At 31.5% G+C, this 8,543-nt stretch overlaps 1 pseudogene; it reads left to right on the top strand.

Moving 5' to 3' along the window:
• The first annotated feature begins 4,432 nt into the window (after window positions 1-4,432).
• On the top strand, window positions 4,433-5,811 carry LOC119679964 (annotated as a pseudogene).
• Window positions 5,812-8,543: the final 2,732 nt, after the last annotated feature.

Here is an 8,543-nt window from a genome sequence, read left to right as displayed (position 1 = left end):
GAGAAAGAGAGAAAAAGAGTTAGAGAGAGAAAAGAGTGAGAACAGCATATTGAAAAACAAAAGAGTGAGAGAGAGTGAGAGAGAGAGAAGTGTGTGAGCGAGAGAAGTGTGTGAGCGAGAGAAGTGTGTGAGCGAGAGAAGTGTGAGAGAGATAGAAGAGTGAAAAAAAAGAAGTGTTGAAAAGAGAAAAGTGGAAAATGGAAAGGAAAAGGGAAAGAGAGAGAAGAGTGAGATAGAGAAGAGTGGGAGAGAGAAGACTGAAAAAGAGAGAAGAATGAGAAAGAGAGAAGAGTGAAAGACAATGAATTGAAAGACAGAAAAATGGAGAAGAAATGAATGAAAGCGAGAGAAAGAAAAAAAAGAGAGAGGAAGGAAAAGAGTTAAAGAGAGAAAGAAAAGTTGGAAACAGCAGATTGAAAAGTAAACGAGAGAAAAAGTGAAGTGTGTGAGAGAAAGAAGTGTTAGAGAGATAAAAGAGTGAAAGAGGGAGAAGTGTGAAAGAGAGAAGAGTGGGAAACAGCAGATTGAAAAACAGAAGATTGAGAGAGAGAGAGACAAGTGTGTGAAAGAGAGCATGATGAGAGAGATAGAAGCGTGAGAGAGAAAGAGGTGTGAGAGCACCAGAAAAGCGAGAGAAAAATAAGTGAAAGACAGCAAATTGGAAGATAGAAGATTGGGAGAGATAAAAAAAGTACAAAACATGAGACAGAAAAGACTAAAAGAAAAGCGAAAGTAAGGGGAGGAGAGTATACATTTACGTTTTCTTAAAAGACAATCCTTAATTACTTAGTTGCTATTACTTATTTACTGTGCGATGTTCAATTTTTTTCACTGCTAAAATGTAAATTTCGTCAACTTAAAATTTTGAAAGCTTATAAGCAAATAACGAAATAATCTGATTGAAATTGTAATACAATTTTCACTGTGTTTTTTTAATGGTGATATATTATAGCTAAATTGCAAAACTCTTTCTCAAAAATAATCCGTGATAAATGGGTAAGTATGCCTTTTAGTATGTTAGCTGAAATCTGATGAAATTTGGTGTTGCGACATATAAAGAGATATATATTAACAAACAAAAAGTAATGTAATTTTTTGTGTATTATTTAACTGTTAAATGTTAACAGGAAAAAATTGTATATATCTTTTAACAGAATTATCTGATTTACACCATATTGTATTAACTGTTACCTAAATGGATTAAACTCGTACATTCCTTTTTGTAGTTACTTATTGCAAGTAATATAAAAGTTTCTCTTGAATACTGAACGTTTGTAGGTGAAAATGTATCTGTGGAACAAAATTAATTAAACACATAATTATGCAATATTTGCTAAATCCTTTCATTAAATTTCATTCTCTTCCTATCGTACATGCTCGGTTCATTATTATGTAATTATGTGTGCCACATATGCTTGTTTACATAAGACTTCATCCAGTGGTGGCAGGCAGTAGAGAAGCACCATGAGCAAGCCAAGGAGCAAGCAAACGTGGATTTGGAGTATGTTGCACACACTTCAGCAACTGCTTGAAATGTTCCTACTGCTCGAACGACTCCTACTCGCACTGCCACATCGCACTGCTGCGGATGTTGCAAATGCTATTAGAACTGTTTTATGTGAGCACAATATTTTTTTAATTAACTTGTACGCTTAGTTTGCTGCACAAGCGTCAACACTCATTTTAACACGCTCAAAATAAGCGTTAAGTTTTTATGCTTAGCGTTAATATTGAGCCGTGGCAAGCATAAAGGGTGCTCCATAGTCATTATTATGTCTATTATATTACGCTCCTTTATCTGTCCTCTTCCGGGTTAATAATTTTCTATTCCTTTGATTATCTTATAATTACTGCAGCATTTAATTATGCGGTTTATTAAGTACCCTGTATGCAGCAGTCTCTACTCATAAGTAATAATCAGCGTCTTATTAATATTCACATAAAAATACACATCCGGAAGGTTTCTATTAACAACTCATAACATTCTTCCAAACAAATTTGTGCGTTGGTAGCACCAACATTCTGCGTACTTATGTCTTTCCACTCACCTTACGTCAAGTTACGTTACATTGCATTACGTTACGTTACATATTTTCATAGTGACTGTTACATTGTAACGATAGAAAAATAATATAGAAATATTAATAATTATGAAATCGTAAGTAAATATAAACACAAGCACACATGAAACCGGAAGTGCATTCAAGGCGCATCGACAACAACTTTACTTTGTGCACGCAGCTGAAGTGCAGGGCGTGCGAGTTTTAATGGGTACTGCAGCTGCATTCACAGAATAATTGAGCCGATTTAGTAATTCAATTTACTTTGCTATGTGTTTGATTCATTATAATTGCGATTTAAAACCCAAAATTCTTGTTAATAGAATTAAATTATAATCTAAATGGGATTAATTATATTAAATGAATGCTAGAACATTTTGATGTGAAGAGATTATGCGGTTTAATTAAAATTTTCGTGTGAATCGAAGAATACAATAGATATGTGATTAAAAACTGATTCAAAAAGTTGTATTTGTTAATAAAAATTTTATCAATTAATATTTATATAATAATATATATAATATATATAATAATTCGAATATATAATAAAATAAATAATATTCTCAAAATTCAACGGAGCTCTTATTATTATCTGCATATTTAAGCAGATTATTAAACCTGGACTACTTTATGGCAGTATTGCGTTTTGCCAAGCGCCAAACTCAACTTTAAAAATTCTTCAAAGAGCACAAAATATTGCCTTAAGAAAACTGGTTAACGCCCCATGGTACGTAAGAGGAGCGGATATCCACAGAGATCTGAGAGTCGATTCAGTCGAAAATTACATTAAAGATCGTGCTCTGAAACTGTTCAATATAATTGACAGTCACAATAATCCAACTATCAGCATCCTAAAAATACATCGAAATTTGATAAACACAGGCAGATACAAAGACATCAGATCCATCATATTATAAAGCCCCGTATTCAGTTATTCTTAGTATGACTTAAAACTGTCCACAGATAAAATAGAGTAAAGGTGCTGATTCACCAACTCAGACATCTGAATATCAATATCTATGTTAGAAATAAATAAAAATTTTCGCACACGACCATTCAGTTCAAAGACATTTATTAAAGAGAACTTATAACTAAAATAACAATAGTAGTAAAGGGTTTGAGTATAAGGTTTTAGTACCTTATTGCACTGTTGCATTTATGCTGACAATTTATTAATAAAAGAATTTTATAATTATTTTTAATAGTTTTCGAGTAAAACCAAAATATTATTATTATTTCAATACCCCATTAGGAGCTTAAGGATTCTAAAAGAGTTTTCCACCGTTTTCTATTTTGTACTATTGCTCTCAACTCGTTAAACGATTTGCTCTTCTCCTGCTGAACTGTCCTTCTCCTGGTCATTGCTGGTCTGCCTCTGCGCCTAGTCCCTTGGGGGTTCCAAGTAGGTGCAGCATACCCGATATCTACATAAGATATCGCATGCGCGATATTTTTTTACGCAGTGTATGTTCAATCCAACCATATTTTTTTCTTCTTATCTCGCTGTTCACGTTTGTTTGGTGCGTCATTCTCCATAACTCTTCATTTGAAATCGTTCTAGTCCACCATACGTCTAATATGTTGTTAAGACATTATTTGAAAAATGTTTGCAATCTTCTTTTGATTTCGGAGTTAGCAAGCCAGGTCTCCGACCCATGTAGGCATACCGATTTGATGCATGGTTAAAAATTTTTACCTTTGTGTTGATACAATAACAAATTAATTGAGTTTTTTGGCTCGAAAACAGTTTGTTGTTCTGATTAACGAGAGTTTGTCACAGCTTTGGCTCATTTGGTTAAAAAAATGTGAAATCATTGCTTCTAATATGATAGATTCAATATTTTATGCGCGCACTTGTAGTCCAAATAGTTATAAACGTTTATCATTTGTTTAAATAACAAAATAATTTTTTCTTTTCATATTATATAATTTACAGCTGCCAAAATTTCAATTCACTGCCATACAGCTGCCAATCATATCACTCATTTGGGTATGAAATATGCTAAACTACTAGTCCTTATGAAGTAACAACTCCAGATTTAATGGATCCAGATCTATGCTCTAGTGACAAAAACTGGCCAAATATAAGTGTAATAAATTAATCATGTAGTAACACTCGTAAGTGATCGCATCTTAATTTTCATTTAAAACAGTAGCTCGTAATATAGGTACCGTGTTCACCAACATTGTATTGAAAACATACCTGTGTAATCACTATCAAGGGGTGCTAGCAAGAAACCTTACATCTAGATTTAATTTTAAAAGATGTATTAATTTTAGCTAATGAACGTACTTCAAGAATTGCAAAGTTAATTCTATCACACTGGAACAGGTTTCAAACTTTTTTTTTTTAAGTGGGATGAAAAGGCAAGATGGAAAGCATGGTAACATTATGCGACAGTTTTTGACCGATTAGGTGGTCAAAATAAACAAAAAACAAAAAAAAAAATAAATAAATTTACAAAATAAAATAATTTTATTTGATCACCACAATCTACTATTTCCCTTGTTGCCTTTTTCAATAAAATTAAACTATATCAGGAGGGGCTAATACATCCTCTGTATTCAATATATTTGGCTACATATAATCTGCATTTATACTTAAATTTGCAAAAATGGCTTGTTGGTATGAAATTTGAATCGAATATTGACATGATCGCTGAAACTAATGAATATTTTGAAAAAAATGATATTCCATAAGGGGTATAAAAAACTGTGCAATTACCATTGCAGCATATATATGAACCTGAGAGGTGACTGTATAAATAAATAAATCTCTGTTTTTGCTTTGTCAGCAATATATCTAATGGACGGGAAATACTTGATGTTGACGAATTATTATAAAAATTAAGAACACTTTATAGAAAGTGTAGAAAATATTGCATAGATCAAATTTTAATGGATGTTAGTATGATTTCAATGCATAATCTTACGAAACAAACTCCTAAAAGAAACAGTCAATTATTATTATGTGTTATATCAAATTTTTGTTATGCGGCTAACACAATCGGCTATTTCTATAATATTCGGTGATGTAAATCCAAATTTCATAAGTCAATGAATTTCTGAATTTCCCGCGCAGTTACTCCAAATCCTACAGTGCTGCTGTCAGCTGTATTCTACCAGTTGGCAACTTTCTAATTTTATACAAGCTACGTCGTTCAGTTGGATTTTGATAGCCGTTCAAAGCAGACAACCTCGTAAATTTTTACGAAAATGGAAAAAAGTGAATTTCGTGTGTTGATTAAGCATTACTTTTTACGTAAAAAATCCATCACTGGAACTAAGGAAAGACTTGATAAATACTACAGGACTCGACACCATCAATTTCAATGGTTAACAAGTGGTTTGAAGAGTTCCGTTGTGGTCGTACCAGCACTAGTGACACCGAACATTCAGGTCGCCCAAAAGAAGTGATCACGCCGGAAATCGTCGATAAAATCCATGATGAGATATTGGATGATCGGAGAATGAAAGTGCGAAAATTGGCTCATGCTGTAGGTATCCCAACTAAACGGGTACATCATATTTTACACGAATATCTGGACATGAAAAACTCACCGCGAGATGGGTGTCGCGATTGCTCACACTCGACCATAAGCGCACTCGTGTGACCACTTCAAAAAAGTATTTAGCGATGTTCAGCCGTAATCCCAACGAATTTTTGCGCTGTTTTGTTACTGTGGACGAAACATGGATCCATTATAACACGCCAGAGATCAAGGAACAATCGAAACAATGGGTTGCTTAGAAGTCTGTCAGCTAACAAGGTCATGGCCACAGTTTTTTGGGATGCAAGCGGTGTCATTCAGATCGATTACCTCGAGAAAGGTAAAGTGATCACCGAGTGCTCACACATATCATCTAACAATGGACTATTTAAACATTCAAAAATTGGAATTGATGGGTTATCCGCCTGATTTGGTACACTTATGATTTGGCACTCAATGACAACAATTTTTGTTACCCATCGGGAAAAGAAGCTTCTTGTGACTGCTTCTTGTGACTGCTTCTTGTTCCCGAACGTCAAGAGTTAATTGCGTGGCCAATGCCCATCGGGGGAAGAAGCGGTTGTTGCGTTTAAAAACCATGTTTTAAAAGTGTGTGAAAAAGGTTGGAAAAATGCTTTATCAAATGGTTCGAACGCATGCAAAAGTGTATTAATCATAAAGGAGAAACAATAAAGCTGTGGCGACCCAGTAGGCTATGCTTTTATTGAATTTAAAAAGGAAAATTCAATTTTAAATATTTTTAGTTTTTCGGTTTTGGGATTGTGGAAAACGTTTCCATTTTTCTCTCGTGTAAAAAGTTTGATTAAAAGAGTATTAACATCATAAATTTTGAGAGTTTTATTTATTAGCAAGGTTAACAGACCCTAGCTAAAAAGCAATTTAAAACGACAAGTTAGTATTTTTTTATTGTTAGGCTCAAAATATATGTATTGTATGTATGTATTAGCTATATTAAACAATAGACACTAATTTAAAATTAGAAATTAGAAATTCAAGAATTTATAATATATACATTTTAGTGTTTATAATTAATTATCTTTCAGTTATTTGTTCTTTAATATTTGAATTAAAAATATTGATAGATTTAAATAAATTTTTTTAGTGTTTTTGTTATTTCGCATTATTTTACTATGTACCAAATACATTTGTTACCCACGACCACTATGTAATGTATATTTAATTTCAATGACAATTGCCACAATCTAAACAAAATAAACAAAAATATCATAATTGTTGTGAACCAATAATTAAAAAAAAATTAAAAAATATTTAAAAGTAAACAATAATAAAGAAGTGAAAATTAAAATACTAAAACTCTATAGCTGAGACCTTAAGTCATATAAGATCTAACATAGAAAATTAGTAGTACATGGTTAAAAAACCAAAATATCATGTATCAATTACAAAAATTTGATTACCATTAATAAATTACCACAAAAGACAAAAACAGTGTACTTATTTTACAAAAAAAGAAAAAAAAAATCGAAAATGTGTTACCTCATTTATAATTAAAAAATCATAAACACAATTATTTCACCAAAAAAAAAAAATCTCAATGGGCTATTAGTGAACTGTCAATTCCAATATTAAATACAAAATTATTATTGGCTCTGCACTGACCATACGTTACCGACCACGGAAATAATATACTCAGATACATTTTGCTATGCATGGCGACTTCATGAATTGGTAACAAATTACTTAACCATCGTGTAAACGCATTTGTAAAAGCAATTATCTAAATAGATAAATTTGGTTTTATTTGAACCTAATTCGATGACAATTATTTTTCTGTTATTGACATTGGCAATGAAATAGATTTATTACTTAATTGCAAAAACAAAAAAAGGAAAAAAATTAATGTTAAAAATAATTATTTATCAATTTTAATATTATTTTTATTTTTTATTTATTTTTTTATTTTAATTGTTTTTATTTGGAACACATTTTTCTGACATTTCTATGCTTTGCCCTCACATTAGCCTCTCCACATCAATAGAACAAATTATAAGACAAGATTTGCTTGAGGCTCATCTTAATTATATTTCACTAACAATATTGCTTTGGCAATTTGACCAATTAATGCTTCACCAGATTTGGTTACAAGACACTCAATTAACCAAATTGAATTCGATGATTAATAAATAAGTTAATGTGTTTATTTCTATAGAAAACCAGCTAAGAGGTTATATACGGAGAGTGCGGTAAGAGTACAAGGGATTTTGCCTTTGACTTTGTAACACGTTTGAAGTGTGTTTGGGTTCAATATACCCGTACATTAAATTATTTCGTGACTCCGAATACGAAAACATTTATCAAATCAAATGTGCAACATACATAATTCATCAGATACTGAAAGTTAGCTTAAGGAAATTATATGTCTATCGTTGTGCATAATGATTTTCGATACTTCAGACATAAAGATTTTTCGCTCAAACAAGAATTTTAATTTCGTTGTAGTGAAATGAGATTATTAAGATAAATTGAATACTAGTTATAGCTAAAGGCTATATAATAAAAACACTTTCTTTTTTTAACACTTAATGAACATTTTAACTATAAAGTATCTCACTACAGTTTTACTTCAAATTTGTCGATACATTTGTGTTATTTTCTTTGTCTATCCAACAAAATATTTCAACAAATTTTGTTGTTATAATTAATCAAAACATAGATACATCGAAAAAGTATGTCTTAGTCTTCTGTCTAATAAGTAACAAGTAACAAGTTTTTGTTATATATAAAAATTACTTTCATTAAACGATAAGTGGGTCACTTTATTGATAACCAGAACACATCTGCGATAATTTTGTTAACTCAACTAAATTTATTTTATTAGAAATGGAGAGAGTAGTGGCCAATTTTAAAGTAAGGTTGATATAAATTTAGTAAGTACTTATATGTCTTTTAAGATTCCAAGATTGGTTTATTCATTGGAAAGGTATTAGTATCTTTAGTCACATCAACTCTT

Source organism: Teleopsis dalmanni, chromosome 1, assembly GCF_002237135.1.
Source record: "Teleopsis dalmanni isolate 2A chromosome 1, ASM223713v2, whole genome shotgun sequence".
Taxonomy (NCBI): Eukaryota; Metazoa; Arthropoda; class Insecta; order Diptera; family Diopsidae; genus Teleopsis; species Teleopsis dalmanni.
The sequence above is the reverse complement of the archived record's forward strand: the minus strand, read 5'-3'. Positions and strand labels throughout refer to the sequence as shown.